Here is a 26,709-nt window from a genome sequence, read left to right on the forward strand (position 1 = left end):
GTAAATCTTTACGGGAGCAGAATGCCTCATCTTTCCCCAGTGGAACAGCTGGCAGTTTCAAACTGCTTACCTTGCAGTTTGCAGCCTGATTCGTAACCACTACACCACCAGAGCTCCTCAAAGGCAAAACAGTGCCTACCGAAATCCATTCTCCCTTTCACGCACAGTTAGTAGAGGCTTATCAGAGAAAACATTTCCCAGGCATTCTTGCAGATAGGTGTGGCCAGATGTCTTACTTCTCAGTGGAATATAAGAGGAAGTCAATGTGTCACTTCTACCTCTAGGTCTTATGGGCATGCCTTGTCTACCCTTCCTGCTGCCTGGAACTCTGACCAGGCAGATGAGGAGGAAACTTGTGGAGACATCAAAGCAACAAGGTAGAAGTCACCCGAGCCTGTGACTGGCTGTATAGTGCACAGATTCCCCACTTACACCTTGGAACTACTACCTTAGAGAGAAATTTCTCTGTTCTTTAGGCCTCTGCATTATTAGGTTTTATTTTTATGTCAAGAGTCCTGGTGTGGTGCTGTAGGGTAAGCACTGAACAAAAAGGTCAGTTTGAACCCCGAGGTCAGCAGTTCACACTCACGAGCCACTCCTCACAAACCCTACACAGGATCGCTATGAGTTGGAACTGACTTGACAGCACTTAACAACAACAACAATTTTTACGGCAGGACCAAAAACAGATAGGAAGAAAGGCTTGGAAATCTCTTTCCAAAATTGGTCAATGAAAACCCCGTGGATCAAAACAGCACAATCTGCAACCAGTCATGGGGCTAGTGCACGAGAAGCCATTATCCTATTCCACTGTGCATGGAGTTGTCATGAGTTGTGGGCGAACTCAATGACAGCTCAGAGCCACCAAATTCATCCCAGGTGAGACAATTACGGGACCCTATCACTAGCATCCTTCTGAGGGTGGATTTATAGTTTTGCGCTTGAGACAAGCTCAATCTATGGAAAAAGGTGAGGCCAAACTATTTTTAGTCACAGTCTCCAATGGACATGAAACAAACAAAAAACCAAACCTATTACCCTGGAGTTAATTTCTCAATTCTAACTCATACAGACCTACAAGATACAGGAGAGCTGTCTCACTGGGTTTCCATGGCTGTAAATCTTTACAGACGCCTAATCTTTCTCCTGTGGAACAACTTGTGGATTCAAACTGCCAATCTTTTGATTTGCAGTCAAGTGCTTTACTCATCGCACCACTGTTGTTATTGTTGTTAAGTGCCTTCAAGTCAGTTCCAACTCCTAGTGACTCTGTATAGGGTTTCAGAGGCTCTTTTAAAAAAATCTTTGGAGGAGCAGAAAGTCTTTCTCCCACAGAGCAGCTGACGGGCTGGAACTGCGGACTTTGTGGTTCACAGTCCAGTGCTTATTGTATGGAGCCACGGCACTCCCTATTGCCACTGTTGTTGTTGTTAAGTACTGACGAGGTGGTTCCAACTCACAGTGATCCTGTATAGGGTTTCCAAGGAACTGCTGGTGAGCTTGAACCACCAACCTTGTGGTCCAAACTGACCGTGCAGTCCAGAGCATTTTGTTCTTTAGTGCCGTCGACTCGGTTCTGATTCACAGGAACCCTGTATAGGGTTTCCAAGGGGCAGATGGAGAGTTTGAACTTGCAGTTCAAATAGCTTTGTAGTCTGGCACATTAACCCACAGTGCCACACCAGGACTCTGCAGTCCAGTGCATATGCCTTCTTAATCTCCATATAACCACATGGAATTTCAAAGGTTCCTGAAGTGCGATAGGTGATGCTGTACAGGCTTTTTAAAAAAAATCTTTGTGGGAGCAGAAAGCCTCATCTTTCTCCTACAGAGCAGTTGATGAATGAGGAGAGATTCATAAGAATATAATATCTTCTAGTGTGAACATGCTCATGGGTAGGGCACCTGGACAGAATTAAAAGACAGTGGGTGTCCACAAGCATGAGGTGTGAGTGTCAGCACAAAAGTACTGTACAGAAAGATAATTCACTATGAGCGCTTATGACACTTGCACTGAAGAACTAGAAGTCTAGTTCTCAGAAAAGGATGGATTGAGGCAAATAGACCAAGAGACAGAAAGAGATGGAGACAAACAGGCAGAATTCGATAGAGCAGAATATTCCAGAGGCCCTGAGAATCTCCCCCAGGCTATGTCTCAGGCATGCCTGGAGCCTCCCTCTTCAACTCAGGTACTGCATTCCTCATCACTCGGAGTGGTTAAGTAAATTCTCTTTGTACACATGACCCCAAACAGACACCAATTACTTTGTCTTAACCAAAGAAACAGCATCCATTTCAACGCCGGATGAACTGGCTATGGCTGTGTGTTGGCCTCCAATTTGGCACTTGTGGGGAGGGGATGCTAGAGCAATTGTGACCATCTGGGGCTTGCAAGTTGGTGCTGCCTTTATGGTCCAGAGCCAGCTATTTTGACTCAGCCTCGCAGTTCTATTGGGTCACATTTCCAGCTCATCCTCTTCTATGTGCCCTCCTCCAGTCTAGCTTCTCCCAGATCAAACTCCCATGTGTATAAATTTTCAGATCCAGGTGAACAGAACCAGATACCTGAGACCTTTGCCCCAAAAGGTGTTGGACAGGATATGTGTTGATGAAAATAGAGGCTGCAGCCTACAACTCTGCTCCTTTATATATTTAACTTGCAAAGAGCACACCATGAGATATTTTTAGCATCTGGAGCCCTGTCTGGGGCTGGCAGCTCTGGCTTCCATCAGAGCTAACTTCATCAGCTGAGGCATGTGCATTACTGAGGGCTGCTGGGGATCAGGAGAGAGGAAAGATGTGGATCCAGGAAGGAGGCTTGAACACCGAGTACCAAGGTGAAGGGGGTGAGGCAACTGATCTGCATCTGTACCACTTCTGCAGCTGTGACACCTTAGTCCACCTCACCTCAGCTGTACCAAGCTCATGTGAAGATATTCAATATACCTATATCCCAAAATGATGCCAACCACAGGATTCTCTTCAATGCCACATTTTCAAAGCTGCTGTGAGGGGTTGGAGCTTGCCCTGAAAGATGGTTCTTGATCATGGTTTCTGGTTTTTCTCTTCCAATATACATGGGAGATACTCTGCAGATGCAGACCCTGGGTGATGGAAACAGTCCACCTAGATGCAACTCAGAAGAAAAACCTGGCAATCTACTTTGGAAAAACTCGCACTGAAATCCCTACTGAGCACATTTCTACTCTGACAAACATGGGATCACCATGATTCAGAACAGACTCAACAGCAACTGGTTTGGCCTTTTGGTATTTTGTGAACAGCCCTGTTGCCTTGTTGTCAGTTCTGGCCAACTGACTGGAAGAGATCCATATTTGTGCCCATTCCAAAGAGGTGACCCAACAGAATACAAAAATCGTCAAACAGTATCAATGATATCCCATGCAAGTAAACTTTTACTAAAGATAATACAAAAACGACTGCAACAATACATGACAGAGAATTTCCAGAGGTTCAAACCAGATTTAGAAGAGGATGGGAATTGCAGGATATCATTACTGGTATCACATGGATCTTGGCTGAAAGCAGAGAATGCCAGAAAGATATTTACCTGTGCTTACTGACTATGCATGGCATGGTTGTGTGGATCATGATGAGCTATGGACAACATTGTGGAGGTGAGTATTCTGGAATGCTTAATTGTGCTCATGAGGAACCTGTACAGAGACCAAGAGGCAGTTATTCGAGCAGAACAAGGGAACACTGAATGGTTTACAATCAGGAACGGTGTGCAACAGTGTTGTATTCTTTCACCATACTTATTCCACCTGTATGCTGAGCAAATGACCCAAGAAACCAGATTATATGTAGAAAAACGTGGCATCAGGATTAGAAGAAGACTCATTAACAACCTGCAGTATGCAGATGATACAACCTTGCTTGCTGAAACTGAAGAGGACTTAAAATACTTACTAATGAAGATCAATGACTATAGCCTTCAGTATAGGTTGCATCTCAATGTATAGAAAACAAAAATCCTCACCACTGGACCAATAAACAACATCCATACAAATGGAGAAACGACTGAAGTTGTCAAAGACTTCATTTTGCTTAGATCAACCATGAACACTCAGGAAAGCGGCAGTCAAGAAATTAAATGATGTATTGCATTAGGCAAATCTGCTGCACAAGACCTATTTAAAATATTCAAGAGCAAAGACGTCAGGTACGCCTGATCCAAGCCATGGTATTTTCATTAATCTCATATGCATGTGAAAGTTGGATACAGAAAACCATAGAAGAATTGATGCATTTGAGTTACGGGGTTGGAGGAGAATACTGACAGTACCATGAGCTGCCAAAGAAACAAACAAATCTGTGTTTGAAGAAGTACGGCCAGAGTGCTCCTTGGAGGCTAGGATGACCAGACTTCGCCTCTCATACCTCCATAATCAGGAGAGACCAGTCTCGGGAGAGGGATTTAATGTTTGGTAAAGTGGAGGATTGGAGAAAAAGAGGAAGACCCCCAATGAGAGGGACTGAAACAGTGGCAGCATTAATGGGCTCAAATGTAGCAACGACTGTGAGGTTGGCCCACGATCCGGCAGGGTTTCGTTCCGTTATGCACAGGATCGCTATTAGTCAGTACCAACTGGATGGCACCTAACAACATCAGCCTTGTGGCTAAGAGCAGACACAGGGGCACAGTGTATACCCTGAGAATCTCCAGCAATGAGAGATGCCCAAGTGCAAGGCACTCACATGGGTTATCGCATTTAATACTCACGCTCACCCAAGAGTTACTGACACAGCCTCACTTTAAATCAGGAAACCAGGGCACACAGAGGTTAAGACTCAGCAAAAGCCACATAAATTATAAGTGGGAAAGCCAGGATTTGAACCACACAGATGTCCCAGGAGCCTATGTTCCGAACTACTATATGTAATATGTATAGCAAAGCTCAGTAAGTACTGGATGAATGAATGAATAAGCAATTTCAAAAGCAGTTTTAAGAACAGGCTGCAGAAGGTCAGCACAAGCCTGACCTCACCCACCCTGTATACAAACCAAGTGGGTAATATTCTGAGACCCCTCTCAAAGCAGTCACTTAGCCCCCTGACCACTCAGAGCTTCCCATTGCCAACATCTGCAAAATGGAACTGAGGGGTTTAAGTCCATTGTTGGTAAGACCTTCAGGAACCAGTGACAGAGTGCCTCGTACTTACAGGAAGTAAACCAGTGACTCAGGGCTCCATACTCAGAGGGTCAGCAAGTCCACCATGACCCCACAGAAAAGATAAGGTTATACCCATTTTACAGAGGGTAAAACCAAACTTCCAAGAGACTGTGACTTGCTTAAGGTCATAGATATGAAGGAGGACAGTTTTCAACTTCTGAGCAGGCTGGCTACAAAGTAGGGCTATTTTCTGATGGTAAGATACCCGCTACTAGCCCAGGCCAACTGGAATGCTATGAAGATGAGATAACCACCATTGTAACCCTTCAAGTGGAAAGTTCCATATTAATCTAAGGTCAATCAGTATTTCCTATTGCAATCACTTCCTTGAAGAGGAATTCTAATTTTCCCCAGCTAAAAACCACTGACTCATTCCTCTCAGCGGGCTGAGTATTTGCTGAGCGTCAACCTCCTGCTAGGCACCCATGTCTGTTGGATACTAAGTACTATTAATTTCTCCTTTAAAAATATCTCTTCCCAGGCAACAGCAAGTGTCAGTAAAGATGTGAAGTAACTGGAACTCCACACGCTGCTGCTGGTAGAAGCATAAATTGGTCCAGACACTTTGGAAGTCAGTAGCAATATATATGCAACTTGCATATGCTCCTAAATACAGAGACACACTGAGAAACAACTTCTAGATTGTTCTCAGTAGTCTAGACATCACAGCCCTGTTTCATTTTTCTACTCCTATTTATCACAAACTTAGAAGCTTTAAACAATGCAAAACTATTATCTTACATAGTTCTGGACAGACAAAGTCTCAAATAGGTCAGAAATCCCGAGGTTGCAGGAAAGAATCTGGGTCCTTGCCTTCACCCTTTTGTAGTGGTCACCTGCATTTCTAGGTTTGTAGCGCCTTTCCTCCAACTTTACAGTCTGTATCACAGTGGTTATGAATAAGGCTGCTAAATTCAAGCTGCTAAATTCAAGGTCAGCAGTTCAAAACTACCAGCTGTTCTGCAGGAGAAAAAAATGAGGCTTTCTGCTCCCGTAATGATTCACAGCCCCAGAAACCCTATAGAGAGAGGATCACTATGAGTCAGAACTGACTCCACGGCACATAACCAAGGAACCAACCAAGGATCTTCAAATCTCTCACCTCTGCTCCTGTTATCATACCTCTTTCTCTGAATCTGGCCCTACTACTTCTCTCTTATATGGATCCTGTGATTACGTTAGCCTTACTTGCTACCCTTAACTTAATCCCTTCAGCAAAATCCTTTTTGCCATGTAAAGTAACATACATACTGACAGGTTTCAGGGATTAAGACATGGACATATTTGTTGTTGCTATGTGCCACTGAGTCAATTCCAACTCCTAGCAACCCTATAGGACAGAGAAGAGCTGCCCCACAAGGTTTCCTAGGCTGACATCTTTCCAGAAGTAGACAGCCACAACTTTCTATAGTGGAGTAGCTGCTGACTTTGAACCAACCTTTGAGTTAGCAGTCAAGTGTGCAAATACTTTGCCAGCAGGGGTCCTTGGACATCTGTGTGTGTGTGTGTGTGTGAGAGAGAGAGAGAGAGAGAGAGAGAGAGAGAGAGGAGGGGAGCAGGAAAGGTATTATTTGGTCTACCACAAACCCCAAACCAAAAGCTACCCAAATGTTTATTCCCAGAAGAATGAATGAAATAAGCAGTGGGAATTCACAGCACTGAAAATGAGTGACCTACAGCCACATGCAACAAAACCAGGATGATACAGACAAGACAATGTGACACCAAATGCCAAACACAAAAGTGTAGACTATGTGAGTCTCTCTGCATAAAGTACAAAAACAGGTAAAACTGTCCACACTGTGAACCATCAGGATGGCAAACACCCTGGGGCATGTGGGCCGAGGAAGCGATGACTGGAAAAGGGTTTCTGGGAGTCCAGATGAGGTTCTATTTCTTAATCTGGGCCTTGCTTACACAGGTGTGCTCAGTTTGCACAAATCCATCCAACAGTATGGTTATGATACACAGGATCAGTGCCCTCTTCTGTGGGTCTGTTATGCTCCAACAAGAAGAGCTCAACATATCTGCCTCTCTCATCCCTTCCACTCCACTGGCCTGTGTCATCATGCCTCTGGATGAGTGGACTCCCCCGATCTCCTCAAACTCCACACCCTGCCAATGGCTGCCCAACAGACTGGTCTGGAATGTTTCCGACACCTGCCACACACTGTTCTCTTCTGCAGCTCCTTCATTCTGTCACCCATCTTTCCTCCCGCCTGATGCCTACAGTGAGCCCCATCTCCTCCCAGAAGTCCCCACGAACCACCTCCTCTACAAACTGTTGCAGAATTTGAAACACAAACCACACTATTTCATACTTAATTGCTACCGTCATGTATTAGTTGCTTGTATGATACAACCTGCGAAAGCTGGACCATATGTGAAATGGAAATGGATAGAGAAGGATAAACTTGAGTGTTTTCCATTAAAAGGAGCAATATAAAAGTGATATGAAATTAATACATTACAGGGCAACCTCAATGAAAATTACTACAATTCCATATCAAAATAAGAAAGAGGAAAATCAGAAAGATTTAGTAAGTATTAAAACAACAGCAACACACAAAATCCACAAACAAAATGAACTCAGCATAGAAAATTATGTGGAACAAAGGAATCAATGGCACCACAATATAACATAAACAAATGACAGCAATTAATTCATACCTATTGATAATTACACTGAATGCAAATGGATTAAATATACTAGTCAAGAGACAGAAAGTAGCAGAATAGATAAGAAAATGTTGTTGTTGTTGTTAAGTATCGTGGAGTCGGTTCCGACTCATATGACCCTGCACATTTCCAAGGCTGCAAATCTTTGTGGGAGCAGAAAGCCTCATCTTTCTCCCGTGGAACTGCTGGTAGTTTCAAACTGCCGACCTTGAGGTTAGCAACCCAATTCGTAACCACTACACTACCAGAGTTCCTTAGACAAGAAAATAGGATCCTTCAAAATGCTGTCTACAAACCAGGGTTGTATCCACTTGCCGTTATTAAATATGCATTCTGAGAAGAATCCAAGAAGGTAGACTATGTCCCACTCTTCATCCCATACCAATTCAACCTGTGTCTCTGTCCATGCATATATTCAAAGAATATTGTCATTCCTACGTTCTGTACGTATCATTTTTTACAACTATCCCCTTTAGTGCATGCCTACCTCCCTGTAACTTCATTTGTCTTCATCACTCTTCTGCCAACCTCCGTCTTCTTGTATATTGGCCTCACTTCCCTTCACCCTACTTAAAACGTGTCTCCCGTTTAGCTACTTGGTAACACTTCTGATTTCCAAAGGGAGCTTTAAAAAAAGTACAAGGTGCCCTCTGAGTCTTCAACTACGCAAACGTTTCAGCTCTCATGGGATTTGTTGTCTCTTACAAACTCATGGGATGTCACAGATGCTGGATCCCCAAAATGAGCTATCCTGCCTATAAAACTATGCATGTATAGGAGCGATGACAGTCCCTCTTACCTTCAAGTTCCCATTAAATCTCTCCTTTCTTCCAGTTCCTATTAAATTCTCTGGCTTCATGAAAACACTGAGGTTCCTAGGGTTTCTGTGGCCCTGGCAAGTTGAGTGTGCAGAGAGTTGAAATTGCTTTTCATTATAGCTTGACTCAGGAATGTCAGATAGTTCCTACTACTCTCCTCAGATCCCCATAATGTAGGATACGCATTCACTTCAGTGTTATTATCCCAAAGCCTCAGAAAAGTACCAAGCCTACTGAAAGCACTCAATAAAATTTTGAATGACAAAAAAAAAAAAAAAATTTCTGTCGACAAGAAACACATCTTCTAAACAAAGATTAAAAACAGACTAAAAATTAAAGGATGTTAAAAATATATCAAGCAAAAGGTGATCAAAAACAAAGAGGAGTGGTGATATTAATCTCTGATAAAATAGACTTTAAGACTAAACCCAGCATAAGAGACAAAGAAGGATACTATATCATGATTAAAGTTTCAACTGAATAAGAGGACATGTTGCTGTTAAGTGCCATCAAGTTGATTCCAACCCATAGCGACCCTGTATAGGGTTTCCAAGGAACAACTGGTAAGCTTGAACCACCAACCTTGCAGTTCAAACGACTTTGCAGTCTGACACATTAGCCCATGGTGCCACACCAGGACTCCGAATAAGAGGACATATCCACAGTAAATATCTATGCTCCCAATGAAAGAGCCTCAAAACACATAAATCAAATTCCAATACAAAGAAAGAAATAGACAACTCCACAATAATATTATGAGATTTTTTTAAAGCTTTTATTGTGAATTGAGTGATAGTTTACATGGGAGAATATCAGTTTTGCACTCATCCGATCATATTTCAACATGGATTGAAGACCTAAATGTAAAACCTAGAACTATAAAGATCATCAATAAAAAAGTAGAGACAAATTTAGGGGCTCTGATACATGGCATAAATACACTATCAAGAAAAACTGAAAACACACAAACAACAGAAAACAAAATAGATGACTGGAACCTCCTAAAAATTATACACTTACGTGCATCAAAACATTTCACCAAGTGAATGAAACGAGAACTCACAGACTGAGAAAAAATCGGTGGTAATAACATATAAGACAAGGTGCTACTATCTAAAATTTAAAGTACACTTCAACACCTGAATAAGAAGAAGAGAAATAATCTAATCAAAAATGGGCAGAGAACATGAAAGACACTTCACCAAAGAAGGCATTCAGACAACCAACAAACATATGAAGAAATGTTCACGATCACTAGTTATTAAGAGATATAAATCAAAACAATGAGATAACATCTTTCCCCAGCATTGACGGCAAAGTTCAATAGAACAGAAAACAACAAATACTGGAGAAGGTGTGGAAAGCATGGGACCCTCCTATACTGCTGGTGCAACAGCTGTGAAAAACGGCATGGCGCTTTCTCAGAAGGTTGGAAATAGAAACACTGTATGACCCAGTAATCTCTTTACTTGCTTTATATCCTCAGGAAAAAGAGGTGTGATACAAATAGGTACTTGCACACCCATGTTCCGTGCAGTATTAAACACAATAGCAAAAAGATGGAGACAGTCTAGATATCCATCAGCATAGGAATGGTTAAACAAATTTTGGTACATACACGCAATGGAATATTATACAACACTTAAGAATAACAATAAATCTGCAAAACACTACATAACATGGAGGGACCTGGAGAACACTGTTACTGTTTTTAAACGCCATCGAGTCGGTTCCAACCTATAGCAACCCTGTATAGGATTTCCAAGGAGTGATTTGAACCACTGACCTTGCGGTTCAAACCAACCTTGTGGTTGAGAATGAAATTAGCTGGCTGTAAAGGGGCAGATACTATATGAGACTACAACTATAAAAAATCAAAAACAGTTTTCATTTTATAATAAACATTCTAAAATGGTTACTAAGGGTGGGAGGGAAGGGAGAATTATTCACTGTGTAGAGTATGGACATGTATTAACTTGGTTGACAGGGAAGGCAGTTAAAAAGAAAAGGAAGGAAAAGAGAAGGGGCAAAAAAGGAATTGATTTTTTTTCCCCTTTCATTTACTAGAAGAGAAACAATAAAATTATTTTCTTATTAGGACAAAGCCATTGGGGACTTTCCCACAAATAAAAAAAGGGCAAGGAAAGAAAAGGGAAGAAAAAGAGAAGACTGGCAAGAGACAACCTGTCAAAGGCAGAAAATGTGCAAGATGTGGAAAAACGAGGTAGTCCCATCAAATTCAGGGTCTCAGAGGTGTTACTGTCGCACCAACACCTATGTCTTATCTCAGTAGCTGGAGTTAGGCCCTGTTTACTCACCTTTCCTACTCTGACCACACGAATTCTCAGTGCTGGTTCACAGCCAGCGGTCAGCACACCAGGCTCAGTGCTCCTCACACGCCAGCTCATTTCCTCTCCCCCATCCTATGGAGCAGAGAATATCAGAAAGATGTTTACCTGTGCTTTATTGACTACGTAAAGGCTTTTGACTGTGTGGATCACGACAAGCTATGGACAACATTGCAAAGTATGAGTATTCCAGAACACTTAATTGTGCTCATGAGGAATCTGTACCTGGACCAAGAGGCAGTTGTTCGAACAGAACATGGAAACACTGAATGGTTTAAAATTAAGAAAGGTGTGCGACAAGGTTGTATTCTTTCACCATACTTATTCAACCGGTATCCTGAGCAAATAATCTGAGAAGCTGGATTATATGAAGAAAAATGTGGTATCAGGATTGGAGGAAGACTCATTAACAACCTGTGACATGCAGATGATACAACCTTGCTTGCTGAAAAGTGAAGAGGACTTAAATCACTTACTGATGAAGATCAAAGAGCACAGCCTTCGGTATGGATTACATCTCAATGTCAAGAAAACAAAAATCCTCACCACTGAACATTCTTATCAATGGAGGAAAGATTGAAGTTGTCAAGGACTTCATTCTTCTTGGATCAACTATCCACACTCACGGAAGCAGCAGTCGAGAAATCAAATAACATATTGCATTAGGCAGATCTGCTGCACAAGACCTTTTTAAAGTGTTGAAGAGCAAAGATGTCAGCTTGAGAAATAGAGTGCACCTGACCCAAGCCATGCTATTTTCAATAACCTCATATGCATGTGAAAGCTGGACAGTGAACATGGAAGACTGTAGAATTGATGCTTTTGAGTTGGAGGAATATACTGAAAATGCCATGGGCTGCCAAAAGAACCAATAGATCCATTTTGGAAGAAGTGCAGCCAGAGTGCTCCTTGGAGGCCAAGATGGCCAAACTTCGTCTCTCACACTTTGGACATATTCTCAGGAGGAACCAGTCACTGAAGAAGGATATCATGTTTGGTAAGATGGAGAGTCAGAGAAAAAGAGGCAGACCCCCAAAGAGATGGACTGGCCAAGTGTCAGCATCGATGGACTCAAGCGTGGCAACAGTAGTGAGGTTGGCCCAGAATTGGGCAGTATTTCATTCTGCTGTGCATAAGGTCACTATGAGTCGGTACCAACCTGATGGCACCTAACAACAACAACAAATCCTATGATGTGGGTGCTACCATGACCCCTGTGTTGCATTGGAGGAAATTGAGAAGCAGAAGAGAAGGGCTATCTAATGTCCCCAGTGTCCCAAAGCTCATCCCAAAAAGAACAGGACTTAACCCATGCCGCCTAACTCTAGTGCCCAGACAGACCTCACTCGTTTCCTTTGTCCCCTCCTGAGTCAGGGATTAAGCATATAACTGGTGTTTAACAACACTTAGGATATGCCTGATTACAAAAAAAAAATTAAACTTCACCAAGTACACAAACAGCATATGAAGACTTTTCATGAAGTAAGATCTTTTCATCTTCAGATCCAAATCAGGGCACACCCTCTGGAAAGTTTTACAACAGCTCCACATGTTCCTTGTTCTGCATCACTCTTGGCATTCAGGGGCTTTGTAAACACTTATCAGCAACAACAGTCAGGGCTTGCACTCCAGACTTTTATCGGAGCAGGGAGAAAGCTGGATACATTTTCTTCTCTTTCTCTGTCTGCCAATCTTTGGGTCAAAGCCAAGGTCAGGGCTGAGGGTAAATGTACAACTCAGGGTATGACTCAAGCTCCTGAGCCACCTGCCCTAATGATCTCACTTTCCAAGTGACCAAGAACCACAGCCTTGAGCCCTTGGTTAAAAACAAGGCCACTACCCCAAGGGCTGCTGAGGCCATTAAATTGAACCAGAGATAATGCCATAGTCAACTTTTCCATCTCAGAGACATCAGGTCAATGGTTCATGATGTCAGTGGCTAGCTCAAACCTATCGCATCTCCCCCCCATCCCCCCCCCCACTACTTTGAGGCTGCCCTGCAGTTGGTGGTCAAATAGGAAACAGATATCCAGCATCCAGCCCCGCTGTTTTCAAGCATCCACTTATCCTACTCCTTCCAAGGTGGTCTCACAGCATCCAAGGAGTTGCAGGTGTAAGGCACCCTTGCCTGGGAAGCACAAAGACTACAGAGAAGATGAACCTGAAGAAAAGCAACGAAAACGTCCATCAACAGTGGAATGGGTAAGGATAGGGGGCTTGATGGCAGGTTAGGGGGAGGCGCCGTGCAGACCTCCACCAGTAATAACACAGAATACTGGATGAAGCAGGTTCAGGGGACGGTCCTGGAACTCTGAACTACATATAAAGGAATATTTAGAAATATCGAAGGCTTACTGCTAGTGGGATTTGAAACAGAAGCAAGAAAATTGGTGTTTTCAGATTTGTGGTGGCCAGCAAGCACCAACACAACCATCTTGAGCGGGACAGAGCAGATTCAAGATCAAGAGAGCACTTCCATCGCAGAGGTATGACCAATCATCAGCGATACAAGTGTGAACATTTTTTTTTCTGTTCATTTATCTTCCTCTGACTGCATACTTCCACTCAGGTGACAAGAGGGCATGCATGAGTCACTCATGGGCACCCCACCAGCACCCCAAAGGGTTCTATTATGCATGCACATGGACCTGCTCAGCAAAGACCACTGGACCCAGAAACGAAGAAAGGGGAGGAGTCAACAGGAACAGCTTAAAATGGGAGGGTTTTCCAAAATGGTTCTGCTCAGACCTTGGCTGTTTCTAACTAGGAGAAACACCTGAATAGATTTGAAGAAAAGAGAGAGGGGCAAAAAAGGAGAAAGGCCAAAAACTAAATCTTGAGTTACACCTTAAAGAGCAATGGTAACACCCCGAAATTTCTCAGGTGGCCTTGAAGGCAAGAAGCTGAAAAACGGGTGTTAAACTCATGATCATATTTTGCTACCTTTTGTGTGTATGTATGTGTGGTGATTATAGACTTTAGTGTCCAACCTGCTGTTTTTGTTTTGTTTTTCTGGTCCCCCTTCTTACCTTGGTGGGGTTCTTTCTCTCACTACGCTATCCAAAAAGAGACAGCAATTGTGGTCATATAGCCATGTTACAATTGTACCCTATAAAATTCCAGCATCCAGGCAAGACCCAATACCAACTGGTAGCCCCAAGATCAGCATAGACAGCCAACAGTTGCTAAAATTACTCTGAATTGAGTAATAAGAGAAGGCAAAGGGGAATCCCATCTCCTGATCACATCTACCAGGAGGCAATCAGAAAGCTTAATAAAACATCAACATATATATGATTCATCTAATTATTGAAAATACATCTAATTATTGAAAATGCCCAAAATGCAACAGAAGATCTCATCTCATGTCCAGAAACAACATAGAGTAGCTGAAACAAATAAACTGGAGGTAAACTTAGAGTTCCCATGGGAAGGAAGGAAGGCTTTGGAACTGCCTGAGAAATTGAGGAGATTGATATTGAGATGCATCCAAGTACTCCACAGAGGGGTTGAGAAAAATAAGGAAGACATCAGGAAAGCGTTACAGGAATCATAAAATAAAATAGAAATGGCACTGGAAACAATTGCAAACCTGCAAAAAGAGATCTAAATGATTAATAATAAAATTATCAGAAATGGACAATACACTGAAAGGGCAAAGGAGTAAAACTGAAGAGATGGAAGCCAGAATCAGGAAGCTTGAAGACAAATCTCTCAATACTGCTAAGACAGAAGAGAAAGCCAAAAAAAGGATTAAAAAATAAATTTACAGACATGAAAGTATTACAAAGCATCTTTTTAGAACAATGGACTGGGTAAATAATAACTACCCATTGTGGAATGCTATACAGCAGTCACAACATCCAAGCAGACCCAAACCCACTGTTGTGGGGACAAGGCTCAACTTAACCTTGTAGGAAGACAGCAAGAACAATAGTAAAAGTATATCACATTCCTATCAAAAAGGCCCTTCATATTTCTAGAGTTAACATACAAATGCTGTGTGGTGCCCTTGAATTGGCCGCCAACTCACACTGGCATGGTTTCCACCCATGTAGCTCTGAATTCCTGGAAAGCAAGGTTTATGCTGAGGTTGGATGAGGGTGGGAGTTGGACACACCTCCAGGCACTGGGGGTTTGCTGACCGTGATGTTTTTCCAACTGTGTTTAGACATGTTATTTTGGCAGCTTGCCATAGGCTATAGTGGGAATATTTACACCCTGGAAATCAGCAAGCACCACAAACTATTACTCTCCCCTTCTCACCCCAAGAGCTACATACTAAACAACTACAGGCACATCACTATATGCATGTCTTATTGTTAACTGTCATCAAAGTAGCCCTGACTCATGGCAACCCCATGCACCACAGTAGTAAAGAACTTCTACTGAAACCTGTCTAGGATCATAGCAACACACACGCCCCACTGATAGTAGGAAAGTGGCTAGACATGAGATGCACTGACCAGGCTTTAAGCCCAGGTCTACCGCATGGAAGATGAGGATCCTACCACTAAGCCATGTACTGTTTCCATACCGTATGTCTGTAAATACCAGAGCGTTTAAAAAATTTTGTAGGAAAATGGAATTAAAAGATAATGGAGAGCTCTTTTTGCCACATCTACTGCAAGAATGAAGCCCATTCTCAGCAACCAGACTGTGGATATTCCAGAGAATGTCAACATCAGTCTGAAGGGCCGCACAGTCATCGTGAAGGGCCCCAAGGGAACCCTACAGAGGGACTTCAACCACATCAATGTGGAGCTCAGCCTCCTGGGGAAGAAAAAGAAGAGGCTTCACAATGACAAATGGTGGGGAAACAAAAAGGAACAGGCTACAGTCCACACCATCTGTAGTCATGTGCAGAATATGATCAAGGGTGTTACACTGGGCTTCCGTTACAAGATGAGGTCTGTGTATGCTCACTTCCCCATCAACTTTGTTATCCAAGAGAGCGGGTCTCTTATTGAAATCCGAAACTTCTTCGATGACAAATACATTCATAGGGTTCGGATGAGGGTAGGTGTTGCTTGTTCAGTATCTCAAGCCCAGAAAGATGAATTAATTCTTGAATGAAATAACAGTGAACTTGTATCAAATTCAGCCGCTTTAATTCAGCAAGCTACAACAGTTAAAAACAAGGAGATTTGAAATTTTTTGGATGGTATCTATGTGTCTGAAAAGGGAACCATCCAACAGGCTGGTAGGTAAAATATAAACACTATCCAGCTATGGAAACAAGGCCCAGTGATTCTTAAGACCTACTGGTGATATTTTTGATGTAATAAAATTTATCTAACCAAAAAAAAAAAAACCTAATGGAGAGACTTCTGTCAAGACAGCAGATTAGGCAGACACACTACATGGGCCTTCTATAGCAAAGATACAATAGACCAAATAAAACAGACACAGATGAAAATTTTGCCACCAAGAACTTCAGAAGAAATGTTAGACAGGTGGATGGAGTGCTTGCTGGGAAGAGAGGCAGAGCAGGGATGGCAAGAGAGGGAGACTGACTGGTGAATGGCTGGCCAGATGTGGCTCTTGAGAGCAGCTTTGACAGTGGAAGGAGGCCTGGCAGTGCAGATTCATGCGGATCAGAAAAGGTGCAATTTCTTCTTCTTCTCCATGTGACTCTGATGGCCCTGATGTTATTAGGATCAGCACTGGACTATGAACCACAAAGTCGGCGATTCAAACCTATAAGCTACTCCTCAAAAACCCTATACAGGGTTGCTATGAGTCAGAACTGACTCGATGGCACTTAATAACAACAAACCCCTGGTTACCAGAGGTGTGGCCACCCCCACCCTCATCCAACCTCAGAGCAGACCCTGTTCTCTGGGAGTTCAGAGTCATGTGGCTGGGGACTATGCCAGTGTGACTTTGGGGACAGCTGTACAGCTTTGGTGCCCTGCTTGGGTGCCAGGATTCAGTTGGGCTCCAGATCTATAAAACGCACAGAGCCACCAAACAAGCATTTAACCAAACACCTTGTCCCCAGCTGCCCTGTGGTCCTAACAGACAATGAAGCCCACTCCATTAAGGGCCCCCATAAACTACTTTCAGATTGAGTGACCTGAACATGGGTAACAACGAGGTCAATAAGAATTCCATCTAGGGCCAGGAACTCTACTGTCACATCCCTCCACAACTACCTCATGAGCTCCATGAACTGCAGGAAACCCCCAGAGGTTTCTCCCCTCCAGCTCCAACAACTGCACTGTTTGTTTTTACAAATATGGCAACTCCACAATGTTCAGAAACAATAGATAATTTTAGCTATACAAAAAAAAAAAAAAAAAAGCAAGAAAGAATGACACAAACAAATGACCAATATGCAGAGACAGAAAATATTTCAAAAGAAAAAAGGTAATGGAACTGAAAAGAATTCAAAAGAATGATATTTTGCTACCTTCAAAAGACTCATAGAAAGATCAAGGATAGCAAGAGAACCCAGAAAAACTTTAGGAGAATTCAGGAAAATGCTACATGAACAAACAGACAAAATAAATGCAATTTTTGAAACAGTACAAAACCTGCAATTAGAAATCCAGCAGATTAATACTAAGATTTCAGAAATGGACAATATATTGAAAGGACAAAGAGAAGACTCTAAGCAATGGATGCCTGAATTAGTGAGTTTGAAGATAAATCTCTCAATACTAGTATGCTAGAAGAGCAACCAGAGGGAAAAAAAACAAATGAATGAATGAAAGAATCTGAAGAAAGCCTAAGAGTCATGTGGGATGCCATGAAGAGGAACAACTTACAGGTGATGGAATTCTAGAACATAAAAAAACAATTAATGTGGACCCAGTTGGGGACCTGGTTGGCAAGCAGTGTGAGGAGACCTGGGGACTCTTGGGCCCAGAGTCAATGGCGTGGCCATGGAGGACTCAAGTGGAGAGTGGAGCTACCAGCTGATGGGAAGAGAGGGCATGTGCACAAGAACACCCACACTTGCAGATGGTACCCACGTGACCTGGGCCAGATGACTGGATGATCAGAGCTCAACCAGGAGAAGAAAGAAGAGGAAAAAAAGAGTGAGCTGATATAATCTGATGAACTTGACCTATACCTACGGATGCAGTGACTCAAAAGAAGGAACAAATCCTTACAGCAAGAAACATTCCCACCCTCTCCACACACAGAGCAGACAGAAATGGGCAACTTGGACATTGGATACCCAAATGGGGAGGGGGAGACTACAAAGGCAAGAAGTGACTGGCTTACAAACTTTCAAGAGGGAACCTAGAGCTAGGGGGCATGGAGGAAGGCAGAATCTCCAGTGAGTACTATCCAATCTGTCTAGGTGGAGCTGATGAAATGAAATACAGATGGGTAACTCGCGATACTGTAGTGAATAATGGTTATCAGGACTGATTATGAGGGTTGGAAATGCAAAGGTAGACGTTTAGCAAGGAAGGGAGTGATTAATTCTCCAGTCTAGGAGCAGAGGTCTCTAGGACCATCAATGGAGAAGAGCCGAGAGCGGAGATGCCTGAGACAGAGACAGAGACGATGACGTGGAGTGATGAAGCGGCTGGGGACTCTGGATTCAGAGAGGGAGAGGGACTGTGGGCTAAAGACTGGGGGAGGGGGGGGGAGTGTAGGGGGCAGGTTTCTAGGGTATACCCTTTGGTCAGTTGATGATGCATGGAGGGGATTGGAACCATGGCAATGAAATGATATACGATGGAATGAATGTAAAACTAAAGTTCTCTCATGTAAACTATCATATAATTCACAATAAAACATTAAAAAAAAAGACGAAAGTACAAAGGAAAACTTCCCTAACATCATGAAAGACAAGAAGCTGAAAGAACCCCAAACAGGTAAGATCTGAAAAGAAAACCATCAATAAATATCAAAATTCAACTTTACAATATCAAAGACAAGGAAAAAATCCTGAGAGCATCTTGGGAAAAATGAAAAGTTACCTACAAAGAATAAACAGTACCACTACCCTCTGATTTCTTAGCAGAAACCATTCAGGTAAGAAGGCAATGTTATGGCATAAAAAAAAATTTTTTTTTAATTCTGAGAGAAAAAAATTGCCAGCCAACAATCATATACCCAGCAAAGCTGCCCCTCAAATATGACGATGAAATTAGGACATTTCCTGATACCTGGAAATTAAAGGAATTTATAATGACCATATCAATTTTACACAAAATGCTAAAGGATATTCTATGGACTGAGCACCAACAACATGAGACAACAAACTGAGATTACCATACATGCCAACATCACCCAGAACTCAATCCAGATATAGAAGTATTTAAAGTAAAACAAACCCACAAGATGGAAAACAGGGAACCAGAAATATCAATAAATAATGAAGTCAACTATCAAACAAAGAGAAGGAATAGTGTAGATATAGAACTTCCAAATGTCAAGGAAGTCAAGTAGATTTCAAGATAAAACAGACTGTTTTAAGCAGAGGGAAAAAAACTAATTGCAGGGCAACCTCAAAGAAAAATAGTACATCTGCACATCAAAATTTTTAAAAAGGGGAAGATCAGAGATGAAAATGAAAAGAATACGCAAAAAACAAAATAAACTCAGCATAGAAAATTATGTGAAACCAAGACTACAACAGCAACACACACAAACACAGAAAAATGACAGCAATCAATTCATACCTACTGATAATTACACTGAATGTAAATGGATTAAATGTACAGTCAAGAGACATAGAGAACAGAATGGATAAGAAAACAGGATCCTTCAATATGTTGTCTACAAGAGACGTCAAAAAGATGAAGAGAACCTAAATGCCCAGCAACAAAAGAATGGTTGTACAAACTTTGGTACATACACACTCTGGAATACTACAAAACACAGAATAATAATGATGAATCTGTGAAACACCTCACAACATGGTTGGACATTATGGAGAAAATTATGTTGAGTGAAATTAGTTGATATCCAGGGGCAAACATTGTATGAGACCAAAGCTATAAAGGGAGTCCCGGTGTGGCAATGTAGGATAAGCACTGGACTGCAAATTCGGTTTAAACTGCAAGGTTGGTGGTTCAAACTCATCAATCACTCTTCAGAAACCTACACAAGGTTGCTATGAGTCAAAACGGACTTCATAGCACTTAACAACAACAATGTTGTTAGAAGTTTAAAAGGAAAAAAAAATGGTTCACTTGATAAAAGAATCTATGAAGGCTACAGTGGGGAGGGGGGACGTGGAGGGAAAATTATTAATGGGTGATAAAGCAGGCAATATACAATAGAAGGGAAGTTAGTAGAGGAAAGATGAAGGTAGCAGGAGATAGAGGGAGGAACGCAATAGATAAAGCGAATAAAGGTAAATACCGCTAAATTGGTACATGGAGGGGATTACAACCATGTAATAAAGCAAAGTATATGATTTGTTGAATGCAAAACTGATGATCTGCTCTGTAACCCTTCACTCCATTCACAATTAAAAGTTGAAAAAAAAGAATAAAATTTTTTCCATGAACGTTTTGAAGTATATTTTAAAAGTTTGGAAGACTCACCCCAAATTTACTTTTTAAATGACTACCTTGGAGGAGGGACATGGGAGTAGATGAAGGTTAAGGCAGATCGCAGTTACATGTGGACTGCTTGAATTGTTGCTGCTGTTAAGTGCCAACAAGTCAGTTCTGACTCATAGTGACCCCGATAGGATTTCCAAGGAGTGGATGCTGAGTTTGAATGACTGACTTTGTGGTTAGCAGTCCAGTGATTATTCTACAGCGTCACACCAGGCCTCCTGAACTGTCATAAGAACAAAAATTAAATGTGTTATATATTTTGGGGCTTACTAAAACTGAATTTCAAAGTTTAAAAACAACAAACAACCACGACAGAATAATGTCAGCCTGAAGGGATCATGGAAGACTACTCAAAGAGGTGACATGTGGAATCAATGCTGAAGGAAAAATAAGAGCCTGCCTGACCAACAAGCAAGGAGCCCTAGTGGTGTTATAGGATAAGCACAGAATTGCTAACTGCAAGGTTGGCAGTTTAAACCCACCAGCCGCTCTGTGGGAGAAAAATGAGACTTTCTATAAATCTCCTATAAAGATTTATAGCCTTGGAAACCCTAGACAGGGTCACTATGAATCAGGATCAACCTGATGGCAGTGGGTTTGGTGTTTTGGTTAAGTCAACATGCGGGGCTGCTCTAGACAGAGAGTACAACGTCAGGGAAAGCAAGGAGAAGTGAGACACTCCAAGAATGAGAAGGGGAAGTAGGGGCACATGATGAGCTGGAGCACCATGGGAATTCATTTCAGTGGGTTGTGCACCTCAGGGTTAACTGAGAGAATCAATGGTGTATAGTCAAGATGTAATCTATGCTATCTATCTTTATCTAGTTCTATTTTTATTGCTTATCCATCTTTCCTGGAACCCAGGTGTTATAAAGGTCATGAGGGAGCTGTTGGGGCAAGAACTTGGAAATGAGGTCGCGAAACCACCCCGTGAGAGACATTTTGAAACTCAACCACTCATGTCGCCTCGGGCTTTCAAACTGCACTCCAGAGCTGGGTTCTGGTCCTCCTATCTCACACCAGTTCCACTAGTGTGTGCAAAGTTACCTCCACACTGGACCTATGCTCTCTGCAGCACCCAACTTTGAATCCACATGCAGACAAGTGCAACAATGACTGCAAATTTGGTCAACTGTGCACTTCTCCGCTCTAGTAAAGGCAACACAAACCTGCTGCAGGGTCAGGACACCAAGGAGGCCTGACCTCAGAGACCAACAAAGTGGCCCTCTGGGGAGCTGGCCACCCCATAATCACAAAAGGAGGGGCTCTGAGGAGCAAAACTGCCCAGTGCTCATTCAAGTCCATAAGTCTCACTATCACCAAAAGCAAGAAGGCGGCTGGGGACCCAAGGACTTTAGGTATTATCTTTCTAGACACAAAAGATGCCCAATAGTGAAATGGCTGCAGCAAGTGAAAGCCATTATCATACTTGCTCCAGATATACTTCATACTCCATGCTCGCCAGCAGCCTTCAGAGCGTAGCTCTGTCAATAGGCAGGTGACACGGTTCTATTCCCATGCATATGGAAAGGCTGGCACTGGGAGCCTGACTTCCATCACATGCTCCCTCTGCAAGGGAAGGAGGTTAGGCCAATCCTTAGGACCTCATCACAAGTCTCCAGCCTTCCTAATGGAAGATTAATTCTCAGCTCCCAAAATGAGAGGCACTGGAGGGAGAGCACAGGTGGCCAAGCCTGCACAGCTCCAGGTTAGCTGTCCTTGGATGTTCCATTTCAGCCATGGCATCTTCTATCCTATCTGATTCATATGCAGGGGGCCCTGTGTAAAAAGTTTCATACTATATATCAGTTCCAATGCAACAAAAAGTTTACAAAATGTTGCCTTCCAGGCTTGGAAACAGTCAGCTCAATGGACTAATGGACCATGTGAATATCAGTCTCCATAAGCCTGACACCAGAAGAACTAGATGGCGCCCAGCTACCACTACCAACTGTTCTAAACTGAATCACACTAGAAGGTTCTAGATACAGGAAAATGTAGAACAAAATTCAAAATCATAAAAAAGATTAGGATTACTGGTCAAATAGGGACTGGTGAAGCACAGAGACTATGGCCGTGGATCACCCTTCAGGTCTGGAAATGAACTCATCCCATTGGCTTAGCTTTCACCTAAGCAGTAGACAGGTACACAGGGTGGAGGACAAGAAGATTAGTGAGTGAGGTATGCACACTATAAAATAGTCAACCACTCGAGATCAGAAGGACAGCATTCATATATGGACAAAATTCACAAGGTGGGAAAGGAGGAAAAAGCGAAACAAGAACACAAGGAGGAAGTGGGATTAGTGACGTTACACTGAGGGAACTGCATTCAATGACATAAAATAATGTGTATGGTTTCTCTCAACATAAAACAGAAGATCTGCTGTGTCAGCCTTCACTCAATTCACAATAAAAAGTTAAAAAAAAATTTTTTTGCCTTCTACAACCCCCCTCCCCACCCTGTACACACACACACACACACACACACACGTGTCCACCTCTCTTTAGGTCTTTACAATAATGTCATGGTGAGCACTTAGTAAAGCTTTGTTCATGTGCTGAGAGTATACTTATCACCGGAAGAGAGGAGAACACATTCTCATGCTCTGAGCTGCCTGCTGTGGGCACTGGCCATCTGAGGGAGGGCACATGGGTGCTCAGAGGTCTGGAAACCATGTTCATAGTCATCACTGTCCTCCTCATCAACACAGGCAGCCACACTGGAGGCCTTCCAATGGGCCAGACACCCCCAGAGTGCGCCAAAGACTGCACCCCATGTGGCCCTCACAACAACACCCTAAGGCAAGGGCCCTCTCCCCTCTCCCTCTCTTTCAGATGAGGAAAGCACAGGTAAGTTTAAATGTCTTGCCCAGGGTCACAGACCTAGGGAGTAGACATATTAGTAAAGAAGCTTAAAAACTAAGAAGACCTATCCTAGCAAATGTTGTTGTTAAGTGCCTCTAAGTTAGTTCTGATTCATAGTGACCCTGTATAGGGTTTCCAAGGAGCGGCTGGTGAGTTTGAACCACCAACCTTGAGGTTCAAACCAAAACTGAAGTTGAGTGTTTATCTTAAGGCTCCACACCAGGACACCAACCTAGCAAAAGCTATTTTTGTTTTTAAGTACTTTTGAATCTGTTCAGACTCATAGCAACTCAGTATAGGGTTTCCCAGGAGCGTGTGATGATCCAGAACCACCAACCTTGCAGTTCAAACTAGCCTTTGAAGTCTAGCATGTTAACCTGCCGCGCTACACCAGGACTCACAAAAAGGAGATGGTAATCAGGTGAAATGGCCTCATGAAAATTTTTTTCCTTTGAGATGAAACTGGGTTGGACTACTGGTGTGGCACTGTGGAATCAGCACTGGACTTTGAACCACAAAGTTGGCAGTTACAACCCACCAGCTGCTCCTCCAAAGGGTTGATATGAGTCCAAACCAATGACAGCATTTTACAACAGTTTGTAGCGCTGTGGGGAGTTAATGCACTGGACCACAAGGTCAGTTTGAACCCCAAGGTTGGTGGTACAATCTCACCAGCTACTCCTTGGAAACCCTATACAAGGTTGCTATGGGTCAGAACCAACTGGACAGCACTTAACAACAACAACAAAACTGGGTTTCTTATCATGATGGCATGCAGAGAAAGATTTTCGGACCCAGCACTGCACCAGTCATGGTATTTGTTTTCATGAAGTCCATGCTAACTCATTATCATTCATTACCTGCAAGGTCAGATGTTGAAATACAATACACTTCCGGCCCAGGTGGTGTGGTGGTTTGGGGCCCTCAAATTGACTGATTCATAATGACCCTGTATACGTTTCCGAGGGTGTTCAAATCTACAGGAGCAGAGAGCTGTCTTTTGCTCCCAAGGAGTACCTGGTGGATTGGAACTGCTGACCTTGCAGTTAGTAGCCCAACGTGTAACTCACTATGCCACCATGACTCCTGGGTGCTTAACAATGCCTGCAAAAAAAGACTCACATGTACACCAGTGTTCAGTGGAGCACTGTTCACAATAGTCAAGTGATGAAAACCTACAACATGGCCACCAGCAGATGAATGGATAAACACAAGGTGTGTTACATACAACTGACCATCACCCCTCCATAAAGAGAAATGAAGTCTTGGTATCATGCTACAACATGAATAATTCCTTAAAACATCATGCTGAAAAGAAATGATGACTGTAAAAACCAATGTTCTCCCATGTAAACTATCACTCAAATCACAATAAAAACGTTAAAAAGAAAGCTTTAAAGCTGCTTTTGAATATAAGTTTTTCTAAAAAGTGTGTCCATTTTTTGAAATCTGCCTTTCAAAATTTGTTTGACTTAATCATAGAAGTTGTGATAATTTGTTCTTTGTTGTGATTATATTTCCAAATTTTTGCACATGTAAGAAGTCTATAAAATGAAAAATTCTAATCCACAAAAACAAACAAACAAAAAATCATGGTGAGAGAAGTCAGTCAGTTATAAAAGGACAAATAAAGATCACATTTATAGGAAAAAGGCAGATGTACAGAAACTTGAGTTTGTTAGTGGTTATTAAGAAAGGGAGGGAGGCAGAAAGGGAGTCATTACTTAGCAGGGACTGAACTTCTATTAATGGGGTAGAACATGAATAGTTATTAATGGTTGCCAAATGTTTCATGAAATTGTATATGACTGCTTTGAGACAATTTAAAGCTCATGGAGATTTCTAGTAGGATAAGCACTGGACTGCTAACCACAAGGTCGGCAGTTCAAAAAGAGCAGCTGCTCCTCAGAAACCCTATACAGGGTCACTATGAGTTTGAACCAACTCAATGGCACTTAACAACATTAAAGGTTAAGTAGTCCTAGTATCATTGTGGTTTAAGTGCTCGGCTGCTAAACGGAAGGTCAGCGGTTCACTCTGCATGAGAGAACTGTTATAGTTTGCTTCTGTAAAGATTTGCTGTTGTGGGAGAACAAACAAGATGGCTGATCGGGTAGAAGCGCAGTAAGGTGCTCTGTCACCAACAACACAGAATACCAGACCAAGCAGGCTCAGGGGATAGTCCTAGAACTCTGAATCACATATAAAGGAATGTTTAGAAGGTTGGTAGGCTTACAGCTGGGGGAGTTTGTGGCAGAAGCAAGATATCCATTGCTTTCTAGTTCGGAACGCTCAGCCACTCCAGGAGACGCCATCTTGGGTGAGACCAAGCAGGGGAAGGATTGGAGCAGCCACAGACACCTGGCAGAACCATGGAGATAAAGGTGTGGACATTTTTTTCTTTTGGTATCTGTTCATTGGTCCCTTGCTGCCTCCACACCTCCATTCTGGTGACTATAGGGGTGCCTGAGCTAGTAAACACCCCAGTCCTACCCTCGTAGGGTTCTACTACGCATGCGCACAGATCTCCTCAAAATTTAAAGAGACAGTTTCCACTTAAAACCAAACAGCCACAGCCGGTCCTGAACTGTTTATAACTAGAAAAAAGGCCTGAATGGGGATTGTGGAGCAGGACAAGCAGACAAAAAAGGAAATATGCCGAAATTTAAATCCTAAGTTATGTCACGACGACCAACAGTGGCATCTTGAAATTTCTCAAGAAGAGTGAAAAGGGAAACCCATTTCCTGATCACATCTACCTGGAAGCAATCAGAAAGCATAAAAAATAGCAAAATACATACATACCTAAGTATTAAGGCCACAGATAACCCCTGAAGATGCCCAAAAAACAGAAGCATATCTGCACATGTCCAGAAACGAGATAAAGTGACTGAGGCAAATGAGCTGGAAGTAGACCTACACTCCATATTGGAAGATGGGCAAGCTTTGGAAATGCCAGAGAAGGAATTCAGAAAAATGATTATAAAATATATCAAAACACTACATAATGGAGTTGAGAAAAATAAGGAAGAAGTCAGGAAAGCACTACAGGAACAATAAAATAAAATAGATACAACAGTGGAAACAATTCAAAACCTACAGAAAGAGGTCCAAATGATTAATAATTGAGTATCAGAAATGGACAATACACTGAAAGGGCAAAGGAGCAGAACTGAAGAGATAGAAGCCAGAACTAGTGAGCTAGAAGATAAATCTCTCAACACTACTAAGATAGAAGAACAAATACAAAAAAGGATTAAAA

The 26,709-nt window shown here is 42.4% G+C and overlaps 1 pseudogene; it reads left to right on the plus strand.

Moving 5' to 3' along the window:
* The first annotated feature begins 15,675 nt into the window (after positions 1-15,675).
* LOC102820118 overlaps positions 15,676-26,709 on the plus strand; it is a 58,475-nt pseudogene continuing 47,441 nt past the window's right edge.

Source organism: Chrysochloris asiatica, unplaced genomic scaffold (genome assembly GCF_000296735.1).
Source record: "Chrysochloris asiatica unplaced genomic scaffold, ChrAsi1.0 scaffold00046, whole genome shotgun sequence".
Classification (NCBI taxonomy): domain Eukaryota; kingdom Metazoa; phylum Chordata; class Mammalia; order Afrosoricida; family Chrysochloridae; genus Chrysochloris; species Chrysochloris asiatica.